The sequence below is a fragment of the Cetorhinus maximus genome, chromosome 31, assembly GCF_964194155.1.
Source record: "Cetorhinus maximus chromosome 31, sCetMax3.hap1.1, whole genome shotgun sequence".
Classification (NCBI taxonomy): domain Eukaryota; kingdom Metazoa; phylum Chordata; class Chondrichthyes; order Lamniformes; family Cetorhinidae; genus Cetorhinus; species Cetorhinus maximus.
In genome coordinates this window covers 14194453-14221219 of record NC_135909.1, presented here as the reverse complement: position 1 = coordinate 14221219, position 26767 = coordinate 14194453, and the positions used below count along the sequence as shown (strand labels likewise).

Here is a 26767-nt window from a genome sequence, read left to right as displayed (position 1 = left end):
CAATTTCTTTATAGTGCCAGAGAATGAAATGTGCAATATGAACCGTACACTCACCTACTCCCCTAGTGACAGACCAGAATGCCTGTCAAACTCATACACAGCTCCAAAGAATAACAAATGCAGACTGAAACTACACTCCCACGGAATGCAAGAGACATTCAGATTCAGAATGGTTTCCACATTCACATATGGTAGCACTGATTGGCAAAGAGTGAAACACATGCACACTTACAAACCACCATCACCATTAAGAAATTCAGATTGAGTCCCGTTCAATACCAGAAAGTGACTGATCGAACACATCCGTTGCATACGTCCCATTCCCCTGTCAGGCTCAAGGCGTGACCCAACACTCATGCAGTACCTGGAAATGCAAGATACAGGCTGACTATGACACAGATATATTGTACCAGGTATCGACAAATGCAGAATGAATGCAACATTCACCTACAGTTTCACGGAGAATGTATCCACACTCACATACAGTAACCAAGACTGACAGGTCCAGCGTGCCTTTCACACAGCACCTGTGAGTAACAGACACAGAATGAATCCCACATTCACAAGTTGGATCAGAGAAGGGCCGATAAGAATGTATCTCACATTCACACACATGTTGACGGCTTTAGCACAACATTATAATTACTGCTTGTATAGCAAAATAGAATAAAAGTCATATCCACCGTTAGTAATTCTAAGACCTTCCCTTCCCCTCTTAATATAATGTGAACAATTCTTGCCTGTTTTGTCCATCTCTGATCCGTAAACTTCGACCTAGCAGAGTGTGCTGACATCTACTGGCCAGAGCCGAGAACTGCAACAGAGCGGAGGGAATTAACATGAACTGTTGGTGTTGCAGATTCAGGTCAATGTGAGGAAGTAGTGATGGGATGTGACAGGGTCGACATAGAGTTGTAAGTATTAAATCCAATGAAAAAATCAATATAACTTATTTCTCATGGAATCTGTAGAATGTGGGACTTGTTGTCGTCTTGAGCATTTAAATCAATGAGCACAGCTGTATTTAAGGGAAAGCTAGGTAAGTACAGGAGGGAGAATGGATTTCATGGACCAGCAGATAATTGTACATGGAGTATTCTGGGTGGAGCATCTTGTGGAATAATGTACCAATTAGACCAGATGGCCTAATGAAGTATATTCTGGGTAGAATGAATATCGATTTCCAAAGTGTCTCAGAGACTGACAGATACATAATGAATCTCACACTCATAGTGCACCACAGACAGCAACACAGAGTGAATCATACACTCATACACATCCCTAGATACTGACATATATATATTGAATCACACACTCAAATTCTTTGCCAGAGGTATAGTGAGACAGAATGAATCCTACACTTAAATACATACAAGCTTAGAATAGTTACAGCACAGCAAGAGGCCATTCGGCCCTTCGTGTCTGTGGTCTTTCTCCACCAGAGCCACTCAGCTACTTCTGATCCCCAGCCCTCTCACCACAGCCTGGCAAACCTTTTCCCTTCAGGTGCTTATCCAATTCCCTTTTGACAACCCCAAATTCTCCTGTCTTTAGCGTACTCTCAGGCAGTGAATTGCAGATCCTAATGGTTTCCTACATTAAAAAAAATCCTGATGCCTCCATTAGTACTTTTGCCAACCACCATAAATCGATGCCCACTGCCCACAGGATAATTTTATCATTATCTACACTGTCTAGAACACTTACTATTTTGAACACTTCTACCAAATCTCCTCACAGCTTTCTCTTTTCGAAGGAGAGTAACCACAACTTCTTCAATCTATCCATGTGACTAAAGCCCCTCATCCTTACAAACATTCTTGTAAACCCTTTCTGCACTCTTCATAAAACCTTCACGTATTTCCAAAGGTTTGGTGCCGAAAATTAGACTAATACTAGTGTCTGTGTGACATCTTTCTGTATCTGTGCAAGGAGGCCTGTATCTGTCTGATCTCACTTGGTGTGGGAGGAGTTGTAAGGATCAGGGTAGGAACTGTCTGCACAGGCAATCCTTTTCCATAGGCACACATGTTTGTTAGAGACTGACATGTGCACCTCATATCCGACACAGACACAGTGCAAGGGCCAGGCAGATATAAAATTTATCCCACAGTAACAACCAATAATACAATGGAAATATAAAAGTAAAATATTCTGGATGCTGGAAATCTGAAATAAACACAGGAAATGCTGGAAATACACAGCAGATCTGGAAGTACCAGTGGCTTCAAGTCATGACACTTTGTTGGAACTGGGAACGGTGAGAAATGTGACAGATTTATGTAGAAATTGTCACTTAGGAATACAGAACTTGAGTATTCCTGAAAAAAAGAGACATGATGTCGATTTTTTTTGTCTTTCCCTCTTCAGTGTTAATGGGATCCAAACCAGTTGGTGAAGCCGAAAGCAAGACAGAGTTTGTATTATCGAGAGATTTTATTTACTTGTTTGGTCTCACAGCTCTGCTGCTTCACAACCCTATTTCCCAGCTATCCCCTATGTATATGTGCTCAACGACAAATAATATTTTATTTTCTTCAGCTAAGTAATGTAATTGATATTATGTTAACAAACCTTAAATAACTCATTGAAAATACTTTAACTTACAGAGCAGATACAATTGTACCAAATCTCAAAGGGAACAAAAACTTATACTGCATGAGAAGGGGGTGCTGATTGGTTGACAATTATTCGCTGATTGGTAGAGGGGTTGCCATGGGAATGTAACAGGGAAGAGTTAACTGCCATGCTTTGGCTTTTTTCAAACAGCCAAGTCGACTCTGATTGCTCCAGGCATTTCCCTGGGAAGGAATCAGGGAATGATTGTCCACCAAGCTTTTCTTCAGTTGCAGGAAGTGCAATGCGTGGACATGTCCATTTTGTTTGCAATGGTAGTGGCCCTGTGCGTGAAGAAATGTATCCCTGAGCATGTGTAAGTGAGGCACACAGTGAGCGCGACAGATAATCTTCAATTGGTTGTTTGGAACTATGTACAATTTTTAATGTGTGTGTATTTATATATATAATGTGTATAGATAGATACATGTGTGTGTATTTTTTATGTCAGAAATGTAGAGTCATTCCAGTTTCACAAGTTTTTTTTTCAATTCGCCTTGGGACTTAGAAGCCTGGGTGGTACCCTGGCTGACAGGTCAGTAAAGGGGTTAGATGTTTAGTGATTTTGGGGAAAAAAGAAACACACAATAGAAAAAAAATCTGGGTTGCTGCCTACCGACAGTGTTCAAGTGACACAGAGACAGAGAAAGAGAGGGACGAGTTCAATGTGCATCAAAGAGTTAAGCAGGGATGTTTTAGGCTCTTGAGAAGAGAAAAGTACAAGGCTACTAGGACAATAGTTAACTGCAGAGTCAGTTATATGACTCATTGTCGTGATCAGTTCGGTGGTGTTGCTACTGAAACAGTGAGTATAAAGTGCAGTTATTTTGGGTGAGATAAGTCTTGGTTGAGAAGGGTCAAGTGAATGCTCAAGAATTCACCACAACAAAACAGTTTGCACATGTGCCAGCCTCAAGCAAGAAGCCTTTGTGACAAACCCGTGGTAACTCTTCACTGGTTTATCCATCTGTAAAGATATTGCTGGGCAAAGGAATATTGGGAAATTGAATCACCTTCTTTTGTTTGTATTGAGATCTTTCTGACTGTTTTGTCCAGTTAATGTAGTTTCTTTTTCTTGTTTTGATAAATATTTTATTCTTTGTGTTCAAAGTTCATGAGCAAATACCTGTGAATTTCTTCAGAATCTTTTCTCACATCCTGCACATGTTGGGTTCTATCCAGCCAGGTTTCACTCCGGGAACTGACTTATCCAGTTTTACCATCAGCCGGGATCATAACTGATGTTCGTGTAATTCTTAGCACAATCAGGATTGGTCAGTAAGTATTGTCCTTCTGTGAAATCACATCCAATGTTGGACACTATGTTCTGAGCTTTTCAAGCAGAATCTTGGTGAGTATGCTCAGTATTTTGCCTGTTGTGAAGAGCTGAAGGCCTAAGCTGTTTGGTACGATCCAACAGCCATTGGGGCAAATGTCCACAGACCTCGCATCACACTGGCACTGAAATTCATATACAACATTAGTTATTTGTGTTGTTGGCAGAACATATTTTTAGTCTTGACAGCAGCATCCTGTTAGTGGAGAATGCCACTCGTGTTGCTACTGCATGGTAGCATTGTGAAACGGGTAGCTTTATTAGTTGTTCACGTTTTTGAGATACCTAAACCATTCCAGGGTTATGTGAGGTAGACCGGCCACTTTTCAGAACAGACTTTTCAGAACGGGCTTAGACCCATTGATGAGTTTGTGTGATATACAGTGAGCAATTATTTGATCGATGGAGCCATTATTCCGCAGGATAGCTTTGAAGTGCCTGGTTTTGGCATCATGTTGCATGATTAGCAAATGGTCTGGTCCCCACCTATCAGTTTGCCGACAAGACCTACCTTATACCGCATGGAACTGTGGGAATCCCAACAATGGTGCTGGGCTAGCAGTAGACAGTAGTAGAGAACGCATTGGCAGATTTCTCAAGTAGTACATTGAGGAAAGGGGGCTCGTTTGACTGGTCAATTTCAATGAGAATAGAGCAGGTTAGAGCACATTAAGGTGTCACAGGAATGTTTTACATGTAGCTGCTGATGCAGACATAGAAAACGCGTAATTTGTGTATCAAAAAAAAGAAAGGGATAGGATGTTAGGGGTCATTTCCTGAAGATACATTTCTCGTGGAACTTAGCAAAGATGTTTACAAGAGCTGGGCCTAGAGGGTGTCCCATGGCAACATTATCTCTTTGGGCATACATGGTGCCATTAAAACTGAAATGAACTGCATGAGTTGCTGAGTTCATATGTTCAATGAATACAGATTCAGACAATGGCAGTGAGACTAGATCATCATGAAATAATGACATGGTGCATATGTGAATGGCTTCCTTGAGTGGTACATTAATCAAGAGGCTAGCAAAGTCAAACAAGCAACAAGCACATGCACACGCCATTGCTATAGATATGCAAATCCTGTATGGGCTTCACAAAGGAGAAGAATCCCTTCACCGTGTATGTGGAAAACTCACTCAGAACTGTTTGCAGAAACTCACTCAGCCATTTGGCCAATTCATGTTGTGAAGAATCAGTCAGAGGTGAGATAGAATGTAAAGGGACATCACTTTTCTGTGTCTTTGACAACCCATGTATACGTGCACACAGTGAACCATGAGGGCAAATCCTACCCTATACTCCACCAGGCAGTTCATTACTCCACACTATCATTCCGCAATTGGACAACACTTAATAAACAATCCCAATTGTGCTAAGGATTACACTTGCAGTGTGAACTAGGGAAGACAGTTAATAAAATAATGGGTCCCCTATTTACGATGGAGATGAGGAGTAATTTATTTTCAGTGGATCTTTGGCCTTTGAATTATCTTCCCCAGAGAGCAGTTCAGGCTCGATAATTGAATATATTCAAGGCTGAGTTGGACAGATTCTACGAGGGAGTCAAGGGTTGCGGGAGACAGGCAGGAAAGTGGGGTTGAGGGTACAATCAGATCAGCCATGATCGTGTTTCATGGAAGAATAGGCTCGAAGGGCTGAATGACCTACAGCTGCTTAAATCTCTAATGTTCTTCAAACTGTAACTTCTGTCCCCATTTTGACTCCTTTTTTTCACATTTGGTTTTAACCTCATTTTTCTGTTGCGTTTGCTTTCGGGTGGCAGCTGCTCCTCATTTTTCCATTCACACCTCTTTTCGACACATCTCAGTTTTTTGTTACTTGTTCCTTTACCTCTCCCTTTTTCCTTGCAGCACCAATTCTTTCATCATTTAATCTCTCCTGCCATGTAGAGATTCAGCCATCCCCTCTGCCTGCACAGCCTCCCTTTCAGTGACAGTCCATTTATTGTTAATAGCCTTCAGTGTTACCTTGTGTTACCTGCAAATCTTTTCTCATACACTCCCTCTGCTGTTCAAGTTTACTTTTTGAGCTCTCCTCTGTACTTCCTGTATTCTGCTTGGTTCCCTAATTTATTATGAATCTGACGTCTATCATCAGCCTGTTTTTGGATTTCCAACAGAGCAGAGGATGTGTAGTCAACAGCTCTCAGCTGTCCCGATATTACACTGAAATGAGCTGCCTGTTTAATTAAAGTTTTCGTTATTTAGAATGTTCTGCTCCTTCCGGCTTGTATCTTTGCTGTTGTCTCTCGGTTTAATTTACACAGCAGCTCATTCCCCCTCTACACCTAATCTCCACTTTCAACAAATCCACATTATAAACTCTTCACTCTGCAATTAACTTTTTCTGTGTTTGAGCTCCCAGGTCAATTGAGTTCTTGGTTGTAATTTCATTGTCCCACTTAATTTACCTGAAAGCAACGTTTGTGTTTGAATTATCAACTCATTTGTACTGTAATTATAATTTATATGAATTCCATCTTGCAACAAACTGGAGGTTTTCAAATTAAAATCTAGAAATGACTGACTTGTTGTGCAAAGACCTGTCTATTCGACTCAGTTCAATAAATCCTGTCCTGAACAGAATGCTTTATCCAGGCAATATCTCTACTTGGTCAACTGATGGTGCTCGGACGTCTCAGCATTTACTCATTGATTTTCATGGGAGTTGATCCAGTTTTGATGTCAACTTGTTTGCTGGTGTCGATAAACTCAGATTCTTTGCCTAATTTCTCTCCTGTCCAATGAAGCTCTCTGAGCAGAGTTCTCAATGATAACTTGACTTTTCCCTCACAGAATTTCAGCCTAAATGATTTTTGAACTATTTTATTAAAGGATTTAGTTTTGTGCATGTCTCCTTAGCTCTCCTCATGGTTAGGCAGAAAGTGTTACTGCTGTGTTGGCAAGTAGACGACAGATTTATTTGAAAAGTCATTGTGACAGGATTTTGGGTTTGAATCAAGTCACAAACCTGGTGGTGATGCATTGTGGCCCCATCTGTCACGTGATCTGCCAGGGGATGACCTCATAATTGCCCCAGTCCTGTAGCTGTGGATTGGGCGATTTGTTAAAACTTTCAGTGGGGCTGATTAGGTCGCATTTGGCTTTGAAAGATAAGTGTATGTCCCCAAAACCCGTGCCAGAATTTGTGTGTAACAAGGAAGTTTGACACTCCAGTACAGTACTGAGGGAGGGCTGCACTATTGTAGGTGCAGCCCTTAAATAATGATGATAAACCAAGGCCCTGCCCAACCTCTTATTTTATCCAAAGTGACCCCATTGCACTGTGCCGAAGACACACGAACAGTGGAGTTATGCCCCCGAGCACTCAATCATCATCCCAAAGCATATTCACATTGTTGTTTGTGTGTGTTTCCTGTGCAGAAATTAGCTGCCCCTTTCTGACAGAAAGTGTCTGTTCATTTTTCCTGAATCAGTTTCAGTTTTGCTCCAGAAAACATGAAATCTGACTTAAAACTCAACTCAGGTGGGTACTCAAAATGACAAGAAATCCGTCAGCAATAAAGGGTACAGGCGTTAATTGATCAGAGTGTGTGAGGGACTGTTATGACGTGGCAGAAGATATGGACCAAATCCAAGAGGGATAGTTGGTCGTGTTGTCACAAGGGTTTTGCATTTGTATTTATTACGAGATGTGTGCACTGAATTCAGGAGCAATGGGTCTGACAGGACATTTCGAAATTTTAAAAATTAAATTAATATGTGTATTAAAAGCAAAAGATGTCAAGCACATACATAAGACTACAAATAGCACTATAATAACTCCTCAATTTACTAATTGACCTGAACCCCTCAGTTACACACCCTTTAAGGTCTGAAATAGATTTTAGAATTAAAGCAGACTCAGCAAGTTAACACAGTATCCTGGACAATGGAATGCCGTATGGCTTTTCTTCAACTCCCGTTTAGTTAGACAGCAGACTTACACAAAAATGCTGGAGGCTTCATTGAGGCCATTTCACACACTCCTGTTAGATCTTACATGCCCTTTTTCAACATCACCTTTCATTCTCCTTTATATATGTTTCTCTCTTCTTGATATGTAAATTCTATAGACCCAGATGTCGATGAAATTGTATCTTCTTCACAATCTAAAAATCTCCCATGTCGCCACTATTTCCAGTAACCTTTGGAAAAAATAAACATGTTCCTTAGCCTTGCTTATCTGGCTAGTTGAAAACTTACTGAGATACCGTTGAAATCCAAATATCCCTTCATTTATCTAAAAATGCAAATTCCCTTCACACCTTACATGCTAATCCAGCTTCCATGTTTACTCATTAGCATGTCAAGCACCCAGCTTCTTTTGATGAGTTAAACTTGATTCCAGATGTAATTACATTACACACAGACAGACCCAACTATACTTACCCCATAAAATTACTTCGCAATAAACTAGAAAAATATTATGAAACTGTTATACTTGCTTGACAGGAACTAATGCTTTCTGTGAAAAGCATTGATTTCAATAAGTGAATATCCTCGGTGTACCACACCTGGCTAATCCTGAGCAATAACTGGTGGCAGGTTTTTAAAGAGATGAAAGATTTCCCAGCGCTATTGAAGAAGCACAGTGATTTCTCTTGCTGCCCTGACCAATATCCCTGTCTCAATAACACCACCAAAAACAGCTGCACATAAAGAACTAACGGAAAGGTCAAAGTTTAATATAGAAAACCATACCCATTCCAGATTTCCAAAAGGACACATTGATCTTCAGAAAACATTCTTCATCAACTCCAATATCTGATCACTGTGAAACAGCTGTCTCCTCCCGCTTGGCTTCATTATGTGTGGAAACTGGAATTGTCTTGTTTCACAAGCTCATAAAAGTACCTGGGAGCAGTTTGCTGTGTTTCAACGAGAAATTGTCATCTGATATTATAAAAATTAACACAGTAAATGCTTGTAACATGGAGCAGGTTTGTTCATCACTGGATTAATACAAGCTCATTTCCCCATCTAATGAATGAGGCATGTCGACATTGAGACAATATTAACAGAGAGGAAAACAACTGCTTTCTAATGCTGCTCCCCTGCTGACTATTCCCGAAATCACCATGGAAGTGGGGCAATAGACCGATTTCAATTTCCAAATGATGATCAAAGGATTGGCAGCTGGTAAAATGTGGGAAATGCAGGTTGGAGAGGATAATTTTCTTCCTGCCAGATTTCCTGGGAGACGAGTTGTGTGTGGAATTGTAGCTCAGCACTAGAGATTGTCAATGTTGCGAGAATAATGGGACCACCAAGTGATGACACCTCATTTCAGTTCCTCCCAGATTTAGTTTTTATTTATGAATTCGGAGTGGAGGAACAGAAGTAACGTATTCTTCCCCCAAGTTTGTCCTACCATTTAATGAACTCATGACTGGTCTGTCTTTTTGCTCCATTTATCCCTCTTCGTTTCGTAATCCTTAAAACACTTAACAAAGAAGAGCTATCGATTTCAGTTTGGAACTTTTCGGTTGACCCCCAGCGTTTACAGTTGTTTGGGGGAGGGAGTTTCCACCATCCTTTGTGTGAAGATGCACTTCCTGAAATTACCTCTGAAAGGCTTCATTCTAATTTAAAGGTTAAGCCCCCTTGTTGAGGGCACCACCCCAACCCCCGGCCCCCACCTCCCGTCGCACCAGAGGTAACAGTATCTCTCTATCTACCCTGTCAAATCATTCAAACACCGTAAACATCTCAGTTGGATCACCCCATAGTCTCTGATATTCATGGCATTACAATACTAGTATTTACAATCTGTCCTCATCATTTGAATCTGGTATCACTCTGATGGAATTCTGCTGCCCCCACTCCAAGGCCAATCTAACATCCCTCAGGTCTGTTGTCAGGAACAGAACGCAGCGATTTAAACAGGGTTTTATACACCTGTAATATGATTCCCAATACTTTGTATTCTATTAGTCTTAGATATTATTTTTATCTTCCTGTCCACGAGCTTTTAATGATGTCTGTTCATCTCTCTCTGCTCCTCCACAGTTTCAGGAATCTCACCACAAAAATAAACAACCTTTTCTATATTTCATAGGTTTAATTAGATGGCCCTTCACTTTAAAGCTCATTTGCTAAAACTTGCTCACTCACTGAACTTATTAAGAAAATGTCAAACTAAATGTGTTCCACAAGGACAATGTTATTTTTTTCTGCTCCATCGCCATTAACTTTTCCAGCTGCTCTTTCAGCCACTGTAAATCCAGAGAATGAAAGGGAAGGAAAAGTCCTGCTCCCTTTCCTGAATCCTATTTGTTCATCAATCCAATAAAATCTGGGGAAAGAACTGTAATAGCTCAGTATCAATTTTGATTAAGTCTGAAATATTCCATTAAAAAAAAAATCATTCTAGGTATTTGGCCTTCGCTGGTTTGGACAGCAATTATTGCCCATCCCTAATTCCCTTGAGAATGTGGTGGTGACCTGCCTTCTTGAACCTCTGCAGTCCATGTGGTGTAGGTACGTCCACAGTGCTGTCAGGAGGGGAGTTCTAGGATTTTTACCAACGACAGTGAAGGAACAGCGATATATTTCCAATTCATGGCTTGAAGGGGAATTTCCAGGTGGTGGTGTTCCCATCTATCTGCTGACCTAGCCCTTCTACATTGTAGTGGTGCAGGGTCTGGATGGTGCTGTCGAAGGAGCCTTGGTGAGTTCCTGCGGTACACCTTGAACATGGTACACACTGCTGCTAAAGTGCGTAGGCAGTGGAGGGAATGAATGTTTTTGGATGTGGTCTCCATCATGGGGGCTGCTTTGTTTTGGATGGTGTAAAGCTTCTTGGGTGGTGTGGGAGCTGCACTCATCCAGGCAAGTGGGGAGCATTCCATCACACTCCTGACTTGTGCCTTGTAGATGGTGGACAGGCTTTGGGGATCCTGGACATGAGTTACTCGTCGCACAATTCCTAGCATCTGACCTGCTATTGTAGGCATAATGTTTATATGGCTATTCCAGTTCAGTTTCTTGTCAATGGTAACTCCCTGGATGTTGATAGTGGGGGATTCAGTGATGGTAATGCAATTGAACATCAAGGTAGTAGTTGGATTCCTACTTCTTGGAGATGATTATTGCCTGACACTTGTGTGGCGCGAATGTTACTTGCCACTTGTCATCTCCAGTGAGACATTGACAACCATCCGATTCCAGGCCTTTTTTATGCAAAACCTACTCAAACAGGAAGAAGCAATTAACTAAAAATATCCAATAACTTGATTCGAACCCACGTGTGAAAAGCACAATGGTTTCACAATCCCTCATCTTAACATCCCCTCAGAGCCGATCCTAGCTTTAAGTCATGGTCTCATATCCTTTTTTCCAGCCGTGAAGAGTTAGCAAGAAGGTTCTGAAAGTGCAGCCTGGTGTGCAATGTTGGAAATGCGGCTCCAGTAAGCAGAACAAAATGTATCACGTCAAGTTAGGAACTGTTTGGAATGGAGCAGTGTGAAACATTTCTCCACGATTTATTTTTTATCTAATCATTGGTTTTCAAACATTCCATCAATGGGAAAAATATTGCTTAATGTGTATAAGAAATACCTGGGCTGATATTAAATACATCGGCTAATCTTAAATATCTGTACTAAATCTCTCCTTAACATTCTCTCTGATAAGAGCATCTCCAGTTTGTATTTTTCAGTCCATCCACATATGGAATCCCTCACCACTGATCCCATTCCAGAAAATTTCCACTGCACGCTCTCCAAGGACTTGATGTTCTTCCTAAAGCCCTCACCAAGATCTTATATTCCACATTACAACGTGATACCCCTCCAATTCTTTGAATCCTATCTATCCGTGTTATTTTTATAAACTTAGCTAATGATTCCTTATCGATGAAGATAGGTTTCCTTCAACGTTAATCTTCTTAAAGATTTGGAAAAATGACCTTCCAATCTCCAATGAATAAATCCTAATGAAATTCTCCAGTCAGCCCATGAACAGCCCGCCCCCTTCATTCCACTTATTGTTACTTTTATTTTCACTGATCCCACTTCTTCAGCACAAATGCTTCGCTCCTCTCCTTTAAACCCTCTTCAATAAGAGGGCACAAATCCTCCATCGACAATTTGCAAATGACTTTTTAACATATAACTCGTGTTAAAGAAGAGATATGAGAAGGTCTGGCTGTGCTTGATGTTGATAAGTCAGTGGGACCAAATGGAATGCATCTGAAAATGCTGAGGGCTGTAATAGTGGAAACTGTGGAGGTATTGGACTGAATCTTCTGAATTTTATTTATTTTTTTACAGTTACAAACCACTTTGATACTCTAGGATGCAGAAATGAATAAAAGTGAATCAGTGTTGAACAGATTCTGACATCCCACATCTCCATTTTATTTTACATGGTGCAACTTGTCCTCAGTGTAAGTGTGTTGCTCTAAGAATGAGATCACCACGTCCTGGGAATATTGCAGAAATCCCTCCAAAGTCTGATCTGCAATGTTGAAACTCAGTGAAAGGTTGTCACCCTCCCCTCCGAATCTTATCGCCACCTCAAGCCCAACATTCAGCTTGGGTGGCCAAACAAAACAACCTGATTCCCCTCGTCCTCCAATGCAAACTGAACTCCGGAGGCGAGGTGAGAGTGACTGCCCTTGACATCAAGGCAGCTTTTGACTGTGTGGCATTATGGATCCCCAGCAAAAGTGGAGACAATGGGAATCGGGGGCGGGGATGGGGAGCTCTCTGCTGGTTGGAGTCATACCCAGCACAAAGAAAGATGATTGTGGTTGTGGAGATCAATCATCCCAGTTCCAGGACATCACTGCGGGAGTTCCTCGGTGTGGTGTCCTAGGTCCAACCATCTTCAGCTGCTTCACCATTGACCTTCCAGCAGAATTGGGAATGTTCGCTGATGATTGCTCAATGTTCAGCACCATTTTCAACACCTCCGATACTGAAGCAGCCCATGTCCAAATCATCACCCACCCTCTGTCCAGAAGACTCGGGACTGCAAAGAACTCTAAGAAATCTCCTCTCAGATTACTCGTCTCCAAGGTAAATATCCCCTACCGCTACAATGTATCGAGGTAATTTAAGTACCTCGCCGCCAAATGTTCTCGTGAAACTTTACTGCTTCCTCTTCAATGCCTTCACATCTTTCCTAAAGTGTGATGTCCGGAACCGGGCGCAATACTCCAGCTGTGGCCGAAATACTGTCTTTTCCAAGTTCAAAACAACGGATTTGCTCTTGTAATCTATGCTCCCATTCATAAAGCCGAGGATATTGTATGCTTCATGAACTATTCTTTCAGCCTGCACAGCCTCCTTCAATGATTTATGCAGATGTACATCATTTCCCGCTGTTCCGGCACCGTCTTTGGAATTGCAAACTTTATTTTCTCTTTTCTCCCCGTGTTCTTCCGACCAAAATGAATCACTTCACCCTTCTCTGCAAAAAAATTCAGCCGCCCTATTTTCCAACCTGAATATGTCCTTTTGAAGGAAATCGCTCTTTCACTCGAATTTCTATCGCTCTTTTCACAACCACAGGACGTCCAAAACACTTCACAGGCAATGAGTGCTCTTGAAATGTCGTCATTGTTCAAATGTCGGAAATTGCTGACCGTTTGAACGTTTTGTTCTACAATGTCAGAAATTCCCTTATGTGGAATAGGAAATGTGCATTACATGTTCTGGGCTCTGTGGCGCAACGGATAGCGTGTTGGATTTCTAGCTGCTGTTGTATAAGAGATTCAAAGTTTCTGGGTTCGAGTCCCACCAGAGTCGATTTTTAGATAAAAGCAAATCAGCAACTGGTTCATTGGAGAAGGGAAACGGCCGTCACCAACCCCTCTCTGTACAGGTGAATCCAGTCACACCCCACTTTCCAATCTGAACCACTGAACAGAAGAAAACTCGCCACCGAATAGTGAAACAGGTGGCAAAAGGAGTAGAGCCGCTTCGCCGCTACAAGGATACAGAATTGGCTGAGTGGCAGGAAACAGAGTTTTGTGGTAAATGGATGTTTTTCGGCCTGGCGGAAGGGTTGGGACCTTTGCTGTTCCTGATAAATATCAATGACCGAGACCTTTGTGCCCAGGACAAAATTTCAACGTTTGCGGAGGATACAAAGCTTGGAAACATTGTGGAGAGTGTTGAGGATCGTGTAGAACTTCAAATGGACTTGGACCAGTTGGTGGAAATGGGGAGACAGGTGGCAGATGAAGTTCAATGGAGAGAGGTTTGGAAGGAAGAACTTTGAAAGACAATATAAAATGAAGGGTATAACTCTAAGGGAGGTGGAGAAGCAGTGGGACTTGGATGTTTAGGTACGTAAATCATTGAAGGTGGTAGGACATCTAAACCCAGCGGCAGAGTCATGGAACGAAAGTACATGGCCCCTTTTTACAACATTAACTGCCATATTCTGGTAATTTAAATATCGAGTCATTGACTGTGAGGGAGCGAATAGATGACTGACTGGGTGAGCTAATGACTGAATGAATGGATAGGTGAGTGACGTGTGTAGGTAGATAGCTGGCTGAGTGAATGAGTTTGGTGGGTGAGTGCGTAGGTGGGTCTGATGGTTAAAGTGCGTGACCGCGTCAACATACAGGTTGGGAGCCAGTCAGGAGATCCGCGGAGAGGTCAGGTGGTCGGATCGGGGCGACTGAGGATGGTGATAGACCAGGTGATAGACCAGAAGTTAAACTGTTTAACCTTTCCTGGGCATCTAGCAAGCTAATTGTTTGGGATCTGTCCCAAGTTTCTGACTCTAGTTCAGGGTCGGAGGCATTCGAGGAGGGTCCAATGAAGGAGGGGTAAATGTAAACTTCCCGGGAAGTTCTCATGTTGGTCCACATGGGAAAGGCCTTTTGGCTGAGTTTGTTGACACCGGAACAGCAGAGAGCACGCGCTCCACACGTGGAGTTTCCGTGTCTGTGACGTCAAAGCCAGTGACGCTCCAGGTCACTTTCAGCAGCGGAGATGGTGCAGATCAAACTCAGCCCGAAATGAACACTGTTTTTGCTGTGTTCCGCTCGCTGGCCCACTCCCGATCCGGAATTCAGTCTATAAATGTTTATAAATATTTCTTTAAGTGCATGTTGGTCCCGCAGATAGTGAGACTGGGGAATTAATAATGGAAAACAAAGAACTGGCAGAACTGTTGAACGGGTATTTTGTTTCTGCCTTCACTGTAGAAGAAAGACATATAGAGTGTACAGAGCGATATAGATTGGTTGGTGAGTAGACAATAATTGGCAGATGCAGAATAACTTGGGAAAATGTGAACTTGTCCACTTTGACAGGAAGAATTTAAAAGCAGTACATCATGTGAATGGAGAAATGTTGCAGAACTCTACAGTGCAGAGGGTTCTGGGGGTCCTGGTTCATGAGCCTCAAAAAGTTGGTATAGAGATGCAGCAAGTGATTAAGAAGGCGAATGGAACGTTGGTGTTTATTACAGAAGGAATCGAATATAAAATTATGGAAGTTTCCCCACAGTTATACTCTATATCAGTCAGGGCGTTGGTGAGGCAGCATCTGGTGGACTGTGGACAGTCTTAGTCTCCTTAGTTAAGAAAGGATATAATTGCATTACAGCAGGTCAGAGAAGATTCAGTCGACTGCTTCCTGGAATGGAAGGGTTTTCTTATGGGGAAAGGTTGAGGCGGTTGGGCCTATACCCATTGGAGTTTTGAAGAACGGGAGGTGATCTTATTGAAAGATATAAAATCCTGAGGGGACTTGACAGGGTGGCTGCTGAGGCTTTGTTTCCTTTTGTGGGGGACTCTACAATCAGGTGACTCAGTTTAAAAATATCGGGCTCTCCCATTTCAGGCTGACAGAAGGTAATTTGTTTTCTCTCTCTCTCGGTGGGACATTAATCTGCGGATTTCTCTTCCCCAGAGAGCAGTGGAGGCTGGGTCATTGAAAATGTTCAAGGCTGAGTTGGAGATATTTTTGACAAAGGAATGAGTAAAGAATTATGGGGGGCAGACAGGAAAGTGGAGTTGAGGCCACATTCAGATCAGCCATGCTGGAGCAGCTTCGAGGGGCTGAATGGCCTCTTGCTGCTTCTGATTTTCGTGTTCTTGTTCTTGTGTGCCTCTCTCGGCACTTCTGTCCCTGTCCTGCTCACCGTCTCGCTTGCCGGACTGCTCGGCGCCTCAGTAACCTCCCGCTCTCCGGCCTGCTCCCTACCCCTCACCGCCTCACTTGCTATTCTGCTTGTCACCATCTCCTCAGTTCTTGTGATGAGATGGGCGGCGACAAGAGTCAGGAGGGAGATGCCGAGTGGGAGGTGAGCGGCTTGGTAGTCGGGTAGCGAGAGGTGCGGCATAAGTGTTGGCATATAGCGCAGCGAGCGAGATGGCGAGGGCCCCGGGTCTGTGCACCTGGCATTCGGGAGCAGGGGAGTGAGTGGGAGGCAGCAAGTGGGCGACCGTCAACGGCTGAACAACGAGGTCGTCAGCGGTGGGAGGAACGGCGCACGCACCGGCAGACTGAGTGGGTGCCGAGTTCCTGTTCCAGCTCGGTGTCAGGAGTTACAGTGTAAAACTGATCACAATTCTAGCATTGCTGAGTTCTGATGAAATGTCATCGACCTGAAACGTGAACACCCTTTCACTGTCCACGCTGCTGCCTGCCATGAGGTGTAATTCTTAATTGTTTTCTGGTGTTACGACAGAAACCCAAAAGAGGGTTCACGCACTCTGGAGGACAATGAATGCACATAGCGGTTATCTCGCTTACTTGTGGAATGCTCGTTGGTCTAGAGGTATGATTCTCGCTTCGGGAATTTCGTTAAATGATCGTGCGAGAGGTCCCGGGTTCAAATCCCGGACGAGCCCTCGTGTGTTACCACTTGTGATGCATATTTTTTAAGAGCGAAAAGGCGGGTTTTACTTAAACCCGGGCGAGTTTTTAGAACCTGAGAAGTCATTATAACCAAATTATCACTGCAAAATAGGTGGAGTAAATGAAGAAACTGTTGCTCATGTAATCAGACGGTTAATTTATCCTAATAAGAGAATGAGTTAATTTATCCCAAGAAGAGAATGAGTGTAACTGAAACTTGAGTTTTCTTGCCGTCTCCATGGATACTGCCCGGCCTAGACACTGCCTGGTGTATTTCTTCAATGTTCTCTTTTACCTAGAGCGCTCTGAAAGAATGGTTGATATCTTTTGGGTGCCAATGAATGTCTATATTGGCTGAGTTATATACATACAGTTACATTATTGGTATGGCCGTGTGATTCTCGCTATGGGACGTTTCGTAAGGGAGAATGTGAGCCGTCTCTGTTACAAGTTACATGCGCGCTCTCACGAGTTGTTACTTGTCGTGTCAGTAGCCCAGTGCATCGTATAAAACTCGCAGTGAGTCGAGGTAGAGCGGTTTACTTATATCAGGGGTAAGTTTCAGAACTGGACCCACCATTGCAGAGAACTCATCAATGAAATACACATGAAGACAATTTGAAAAAAAACACAATTGCCCACTTAATCGCACTGTAATGTTACCCGAAAACACTAATTAGACGACCCAATTTTCTGGATGAATGCATTCGGCTGTTGTATTCTCTGAGAGAATTGTAAACTTCTCTGAGACGGCCAGGTCTGGTAGCCCCATAGTGTGAATTTGATTTGATCATATTTTGTTTTTGTTCTAGGAATTGTACTGAGCAGAAAGTGAGCCGTTTCACCTCGATCGATATTTTAGTGTAAAGGTAATAAACAATTTCAGGAGAAAGTATTTGATATGCTGTATGTGCTTAAAGTTGTTTAGGACCAGACACAGACGAGGTGCATTCAGAATACTGAGGGAGGAGAGCAGGAATTGCAGGGACGCTGGCCAGAATTTTCCAATATTCCTTAGACTCGCTTTGGTGACAGCGAAGTGGAGAATTGCTATTGTAACATCCTTGTCAAACAAATGTGTAAGGATAAGCCCAGAAACTACAGGGCAGCCAGTTTAACCTGGGTGGTGAGCTACCTTTCAGAAAGGAAAATTCCCAACAACATGAAAATTACCTCGGGAAAATGCACATTAATATGTAAAAGCAGCATGGATTATGTTATGGTCCCAGCTGTGATTACCCCTGGACAATCCTAAACCCAGAGTGGAGCCCAGCTTGATAGATTCTAACTTTTATTTGTTTGTTTAAATACATGGAAAGTAACTACTGAACAGAGTCAGAGGAGTCAGCTGATCAAATTTTACCAGAAAATAAATAAAACATTTATTCAATGAGAAAAGATGAACCATGTTACAATACACTTTCATCCACAACTATAACCTTACAGGTGGAGACAAATTTGTAAGGATAACGCAAGTTGCAAAATCTATTTTATTCTTTAATTTCCACAGTAATTACACAATCCATGTATCAATAGGCACCCTGTGGTAAGGCACACCAGACTCTGAAACCAAGTGACAGATACCACCATAACCAGATGCTATGGATCACTCCTCAACTCCCCACAGAAGCTTGTCAAGCCGTGAGTCAACCAGTTTCACTGCGCTCCGCCTTTCACACGAGGATTGAAGCCATTCCCTCTGCCCCTCCTCTTAAATTCATTAACAGGACCTGTTCCAGGTTCCCATCCTTCCTTTGACAAGAAGGTCTTTTTCGTATTTTCCCCTCTTCCACTCCCCTGGATTTTGGGATTTTTCTTTCGCTTGGGACTAACTATCTGCCCCCTTTTCCAGTCTCTCTCGGCAGCAACTTTCAAAAACCAACCGAGGTCCGCAGCTTCCAAATCAAAACTGCTGTTTCTCTCCTTCTGTGTGTGTGTCTGTGGGAGGGACCTGCCTCTCTGCCTCCCTGTTGCTAGGCAACAGCCCAATTCTTCTACTGATGTGTTTGCTTAACTTCATAAGTCGTAAACCTGATTAGAGATGCAAGCACTTTTTTAAAACGAAACTAAAACTCCATTTGACCTTTCTTAACACACATACAGAAATACAAATCAAACTTAAACTTTAAAGCTAAAACTCTTTCCTAACATTTGCAAATACCAGTATAATTTACTTAAACCTCTCTACTTCCTAACAATTTGGTAAGAACAAATCGTGTTACTTAACTTCAGTTAGTTTTTTTTTTGATGCGACAGCAAAGAATTTTGATGAGGGTGAAGCCCTTGACGTGATTTAAATGGACTTGAAAAAGGCATTTGATAAAGTGCTGGACAAAAGACTTCTGAGGAAAGTTAGAGCTCATTGAATAGAAGGGACAATAGCAGCACAGATACGAAATGAGCTGAGTGACGGGAACCAAAGATTTGTGGTGAACTGTTGCATTTTGGACTGAAGAAAGTTATCTTGTGGAGCTCCCCAGGTCTCTCGGGGACTTGTGGGATATCGGGAAATGGTGGAAACATAGAGTTGAGGCCCAAGGTCAACCATGATACCATCGAATGGCAGGGTAGGTGCGATGGGCCATGTGGTCTACTGCTGTTCCTATTTCTTGTGTCCAGTGTCAGGGCCCCTGCCCTTCCAGTAATTCATCAGCCAGATCTTGTTGTAAGCTCACAATTCCAACATTTGCCGATGATACAAAAGTTAGAAGCACTGTGAACTGTGAGGAGGATAGTGTAGAATTCCAAAGGGATCTAGAAATGTTGATGGAATGGGCGGATAATTAGCAGGTGAAATTTATTGCAGACTAACCTGGTGTCATTTGTTTTTGTAGAAAGAACAGGGAGAGGCAACACGAAATGAAGGTTACAAATCTAAAGGGATTGCGGGAACAGAGGGATGTGGGTGTATATGTGCATAAATCATTTATCGTCACAAGACAGGTTGAGAGAATGACCAGTAAAACAGCCAACGTCATGGGCTTCATCAATATAGCATGTAGTACAAAAACAATAAAGTTATGTGAATCCTGTAGAAAACACTGCTTCGGCCTCAACTAGAGTATCGTATCTAATCCTGTGCACCACAATTTAGCAAGCATGTGAAAGCATTAGTGAGACAGATTCCAGGCATGAGGAACTTAATTCACATTGAATGATTGGAGAATTTGGGAATGTGTTTCTTGAAGAGAGGGAGTTTGAGAGGAGATTTGATAGAGGTATTCAAAATCACGAGGTGTGTGGACAGAGTAAATAAGGTTTTACTGTTCCATTGATGGAATGATCCAAAACAAGAGGACCAGATTTAAATTAATTTACAAAAAAAGCAATTACCACATAAGGAATTTTATTTTTTCTTGCAGCATGTGTTTAGGATGTTGCATGCAATGTCTGAGATTGTGCTGGAGGCAGGGACAATTGAGGTTTTCAAAAGTGAATTTGATCTTGATCTGAAAAGAAAATTGAGCAGTGTTACAGGGAAAATGGTGCGGAGTGGCCGCAGGTGAGCTGCTCTTTCAGAGGGCCAGCCGAGTCCAGACGGGCCGAATGTTCTCATTATGTTCTGTGATTCAATGATCCCATAAAGAATCGGGGACGTTAGTGAAGACTATGATCAATTGGTGATCAAGTGTCTAAGTGAGTTTCTCAGGGCAGTAAGTGTTGGAATTTCCTGGGACAGGATGTGACTAAGTGGCAGTTTCCTGGAACAAAACATTCATCGAAACAGAACCATAGAAATGTTACAGCACAGAAGGAGGCCATTCGGCCCATCTTGTCCATGCCAGCCCGAGGACACTCAGGTGCCCTTTCTAATCCCACCTTCCTATGGCAATTGGCCATCATTTAACGCAATTATTTAACACCTCATACTGCAACATCCATCTGAACCTAACCTATGTAGTTACCTAGTTTAACTAGCAAGTGCACTCAACAACCTTCAATCTTCTGTCAATAGTATAAGACAGGCAGTAGAATCACTTGACAGAGAACTTGGGAGACATGGATTCATTGGTTGATCCATGCAAAGTGCTGATGTTGAAATTGATTCATGGTCATTTCACAAAGAAATCAGTTTCAACTCAATGAAATCAAACCACGTTCCCACTCATTCGCTGAAAGTGCTGTTTTATTTGCAAACATTGCAGAGTTATTTATTGAAATGCTTCATCTTGCTGTTTTGAACCTTTGTTCTCAGTCATCTTTGTATTTTTAGTTCCTAACAAACCAACAACAGCTATTCATCCTGATAAATTACTTCTGCACAGGGTGTCTCGGTTGGTGACATTCACACCTCTGAGCCGCAAGTTTATAGAGTCAAATATAAATCCAGGGCTTGAGGACCAAAGTCAATGTCAACACTCCCAGCGGTGGCTCAAGAAGGCAGCTCAGCACCATCTTCTCAGGGCAAATCTGCACTCTTTCAAATGTAAGTATCTCCCCCCTTAAAGAAGGAGACCTAAACAGGACTCAATACTCTAAGTTTTGTCCCATCAACGCCCTCTTCAGTTATCACAAGAATGCCCGAGTTTATACTCCATTCCCCTTTCAATAAAGGCCAACACCTCATTAGCCTTCCTAACAGCCTGCTGTACCTGCAATGTAGCTTTGTTTTGTGATACATGTACAAGGACACCCAAGTCTCAATGTCATTGCAGCACAGCATTCTGCCATCTCTCTTCATTTAAAGAATATTGTTTTTTTTTAATCTATCCCACCGAAGTGGTGATCCTCACATATTCCCACATTATTGTATGTACCAAACTTCTGTCCACCATCTCAAGCGATCTTTATTCATTTACAAACACTTTACATTCTGCTCACATTTTGCTTGCCTACTTATTGGTCTTTAGCACTATGAATTGTAAACTTGTGTAAGGGGAGACAGATAGACAGTAGTTGCTATTCTTTTACCAATTATCTTAGATCTGTAACGCCAAGGTAAACCCAGTTTCACGATTAAAAACATGAATGAGTCAGAGACAAGAACTGGATTCAGAAAGCGAAAATGTGATGTTAAGCAACGGAACCAGAAGTCCAGTCTGGCCAGTGAGGAATCTACCCCTGAACCACTGACGTTCACAAATCCGCTCACTCCATGTGTCTAGATGGAAACCTGTCTGAAGGAACATGCAGCCTGACAATGTGAAACAAACGGTTGGAAATTTCACCAATTTCCTACATTAAAATGCCGAACACACTTGAGAAGTTCTCCAGTGGTTGTCACGCGTCGTTGTGAAATCGTGTGGTTGTCAAAACAGCTGAAGAAAAGCAAACCTTTGTTTTCTTTTCGAGAAAATCTATCCAACGCAGGATGTTCCCTCCTTCTCGCTCTTCCTCATTCCCTGCACACTTTGGAGTCTGATCTCGCAGGCTTCATAGTCGCAATCTCGGCTCTCTGTCAAAGGGCTGATCAGAGCTGTTTCCTTATCCAGGTAAACACCTCCACAGAAATAACAACAGCAACAAAAATATTGTGGGTGCTGATTTACTTATTTACCGAATGTGGGCGTCGCTGGCTAGGCCAGCGTTTATTGCCCATCCACAATTGCCCTTCAGAAACTGGCGGTGAGCTGCCATCTTGAACCGCTGCAGTCCCTGTGGTGTAGGTACACCCACTGTGCTGTTAGAGAGTCAGTTCCCAGATTTTGAACCAGCGACAGTGAAGGAATGGCGATCTACTTCCAAGTCAGGATAATGTGCGGCTTGGAGGGGAACTTCCACGTGTTGGTGTTCCCATGTGTCTGCTGCCTTTGCACTTCCATATGATAGCAGTCGTGCGTTTGCCTGCAGATTAGGCAGTCCATCCAAATGCTCAAAATTTATTTCGAGAAAATCTTTTCAAAACGTTGTCTTTAGTTCCTTTTCGAATGAATTAAAATCTGCCCTGGTTGGTCACTGACCCTTGCGCCAGTGGGAACAATTCATCTTTATTTACTTTCTCTAAACCCTCTTGAAAGTTCTGTCTGTGGAGTGATTAAAAATACCGAAAGACAGATGTGGGATTTGAACAACGAGGGACTGTAGATCAATCATAAGGGAAGTGATACTTTGATAATCAGATTAGGAAATAGTTTGAAAGTTATGAAATCCGTCCAAACCTGTGCATTGCTGGTTCAGGAGCACAATGCGTCACTAGGACGTGGGAAACTCGGATTAGATTCCCGAAGTTGCCGATTCTGTAACAGCGTCACAGTCCCTAAATTATTTTCTTTTCTTCAGGTGACTTTCAGTTTGCTTTCTGTTTTAGTGCAGTGATCTTGTAGTTAGGGAAATAAATTGATTTCAGCATGATGGGCGGATTGGTGATTCAGGGGTAGAATTCTTATTTTTCATCAAAGAAACCTGGGTTCGATTACAGTGAATGCATAACTCAATGTCTTCAATAATGTTTCAAGGATCAAATAAACCGGGACAGATAAATACCCATTTTCTCACTGATCCATCATATATTTGATGAACACAAGTCTATAAAACTGAGATTTAAAAGTAAAGTGCTGTTTCCCGATGGGATCTCTGAAATTCCAGGACCCTTTGCTGAGAGAGATGTTTCCTAATTTCACTCCGGAAACGTCTTGTTTTTTGACTGAACCCCAACGCCCCCACACCCCTCCCCCTCCCCCAATTCCGAAATTCCCACCATCGCAGAAGTTTCTCTCTCTGACACTATCGCCTTAACATGTCGCAAACCGCGATCAAATTGCTCATTAGTTCGGGAAGAACGGCTTCCTTTGTTCGTGGTTTATATGAAGGGGCTGTTCTGTGGTTTATTTTCTGGAATTTAGCAGTGGCTGAGGGGAGGCCACGAGGCAGAGAATGAGTGAGATTCAAAACACTGCAGCAGAATGATGAGGAGAGGGTGCGGACAATAGGAACTGAGTTCCCGATCTCCCAATCCTTATTTTCCAACGAAAGACACGGAGTCAAACTCAGACCCTGAGGCTATGGATCTGGGATTCAGCGGATCATCCAAACATCAAACTGAAAAATATACAACCACGATATTTATTTACATGACACTAGCATCAGATCCAGTATCATATTACCTGACCGCGTGGCCTAAAGGATAAGGCGTCTGACTTCGGTGGTGTTTGAAGAGGTTATCAGAAGATTGCAGGTTCGAGTCCTGTCGTGGTCGTTTTATACAGAAATCTGTTTAACTTCCTGAAAACCGCGGTCTCACACGTCAACTGAAGGTTCTGCGTTTCCTTCCGAACATGGCAGGGCTCTTTCTCAAAATGTCTGCTCTTGTTAATTTGTGCATTAATTTCTAATTAATTTTGTTTTTCTGATCAGGTTCGTTAAATGATTGATGTGTCCAACTGGAACAAAAGCTGTGCATCAGTCGGTTTAATAAAATGCTTTGGGTGAATTCCAATCTTCCCATGAAGCGGCTCGATCATTAGCTGAATCTGCTGTCACTGGACTAACAATACAGAGGTGCAACTGATGAAGAGTCATTCGGACTCGAAACGTTAACTGTATTCCCCTCCGCCGATGCTGTCAGATCTGCTGAGCTTTTCCAGGTATTTTTGTTTCTGTTCCTGAAACATTAACTTGGATGGACTGCACACTGTGTCCGGATAATCGAAAAGCGTCGCATCCGCCAAGTCCTGTTTTCTCAACTCTCAAATGGACAACATTCCAGGGGAGGACAAAGAAAATGCTCCAAAGACACTCTGAAACGTTAATTCAAACGCTGCAGCATTCATATTAATGACTCCGAGGAACTTGCTTCTCATCATTCAAAATGACCAAAACCTGCCCCCCAAGCTGCAACGCGCTGTGAGTCCCCAGGTCTCAATGATGAGGCAGAACGGCGGCTAAAAGAAGTAACAGGAAGCAGATCCTGCTCTCTGGATCTCACTACCTCGTGGGACATCCTGTCCCCATGTGTCCAAAGGTCTGTGGGCCGAGAATCGGCCTGTTCACTCTCATGAAGACCCATGGCAGAAACTCACTGCCCTGAGTGGTTGTCATCCTCGTATCGAGGGACAGACGATAACCACTGCTTGTTACATAATACATATAAGAAGAGGTCTTCTCTGTCCATAGTATTTCTACAACTGCCCCTTCCCGAATAATATGAACAAGTCTCCTCTGTTGTCTCTGATCTGTCAACTTCACTGTATCAGAATGTGCTGTAGAAATTCACATTGTCGGTGTCGCGGAAACAGGTCAATGTGAGGATTTGTGATGTGATGGGGCAGACATAGAAACGCAAATATGAAATACAATTTAGGAAACATGATTAATTAATTTATTCCCATTGAATTGGCAGCAGTTACAGGCCAACTATCGCCTGGAGCTACTGAGACGATTAGATAAACTGCATTTAAGGGAAGTCTAGATAAGTATAGGAGGGAGAATGAATTTCAGGGATAAACAGAAAATGTTACATGAAGTATTCTAGGTGGAGGATCTTGTCGGGCAGTTTACCTGTTAGAACAAATGGCCCAGTTTCAGTGAGGTATATTCTGGTTTGAATGAATCCAGATTTGCAAAGTATCTCAGGGACTGACAGACACGTAATGAATCCCACACTCAAACTGCGAGCAAGAGACAGAGAGATCCAGAATGACTCATTAACTCAGGCCTGGCATCAGTGACTGACTGATACTTATTGAATCGCACACTCTCACAGTATTCAATGGACAGAATGATACAGAATGAATCATACACACAGGCACATCATCAGAAACTGACAGATCCCCGATTAATCCCGAAAACAAATCCTGTCCCGGGGACAAAGTGATAAAGAATTAATCCACAGAGACCGACAGATGGAGAATGAATTACACATTCAAACCCTGTTCCAGAGACAAAGTGGTCCTGAATGAACCTCACACACATACACATAGAATAGCTACAACAGAGAAGGGGACTATTCGGCCCTCTGTCTCTCCTGAGATGCTTCAGCAGAAACTCAGCTATCCCAGTCCCCAGCCCTGTCTCCATAGCCATGTAAACTTTTATCTTCAGGTGGCTGTCCAGTTCCACTATGAAAGCCCCGATTTTATTTTGCCTCTACCACATATCTCATACAGTGCATTCCAGACCCTCACCACTCACCAGGGAAGATGAATCCTCATGTCCACATTGGTTCGTTTAAAGCCGGTGCCTTGCACCAATAGAAACTGTTTCTCACTGTCTAATCTGTCTCAATCTGTCGCGGCCTCGTCATCCTGTATTCCCGATCGTCAAGCATTGTTTCCCAGTCTGACCCCATACCTACAACTTCGGAAAACTTCCTGGCCAATCCCTGCTCTTTGTTCGTATGTTCCATCAAATTACTCGATAAATCGGGATGAAGAACTTCCTTAAAGAAGCAGTCATTGGTTTAAATGAAGGGACCGAGTTGTGATTTAATTTCTGGAACTAACCAGCTCCTGGAGGGAGCTCAAGGGCCAACAAGAGTTACAGAGAGCAGAAAAATTCAGGGGAATGGTGCTGAGAGAGAGCGAGCAATAGGGGCTGAGTTTCCGATCTCCATTTCTACAAGACAATAGGGCCTAATTTAAAATTTGAGCTAAACCGATCTAGGGTGATATCAGGAAGGTTTCTTCACACAAAGGACCGTGCAAATCTGCAACCCTCTCCCGCAAAGTGGTTTTGAACCTGGGCGTCAATTCGAACATTTAGGAACTGCATCTGATATTTTTTGATTGTTTGTTTGTTTCGCAATTATTTTAAGGTTTATAAAAACACGGTGGATGGATAAAGTTCAAATACAGACCAGTCATGAGCTGAACAGGATTGAGTGGAGAACAGTCTCCGTCCGTTCCTATATTCACATCTTCCTAATCCTGGACCAAACAAATCATCACCCACTCTACTTTTTCTTAACAGTCAAAGTTAATTTCTCCTCCCAATCTTCATAACGAAAAACGAATCCTGAAGGGAACTGAAACGAGGCTCATTCCTTTATTGAGAACATTTTCCTCTCACGATTAACGATTT

The 26767-nt window shown here is 42.6% G+C and overlaps 1 non-coding gene across 1 annotated transcript; it reads left to right on the top strand.

Moving 5' to 3' along the window:
- Window positions 1-23855: 23855 nt before the first annotated feature.
- On the top strand, window positions 23856-23945 carry trnar-ucg (transfer RNA arginine (anticodon UCG)). The gene is given in 2 exon segments: window positions 23856-23892; window positions 23910-23945. It is a non-coding gene; the product is annotated as a tRNA-Arg (tRNA).
- The last annotated feature ends 2822 nt before the right edge of the window (window positions 23946-26767 follow it).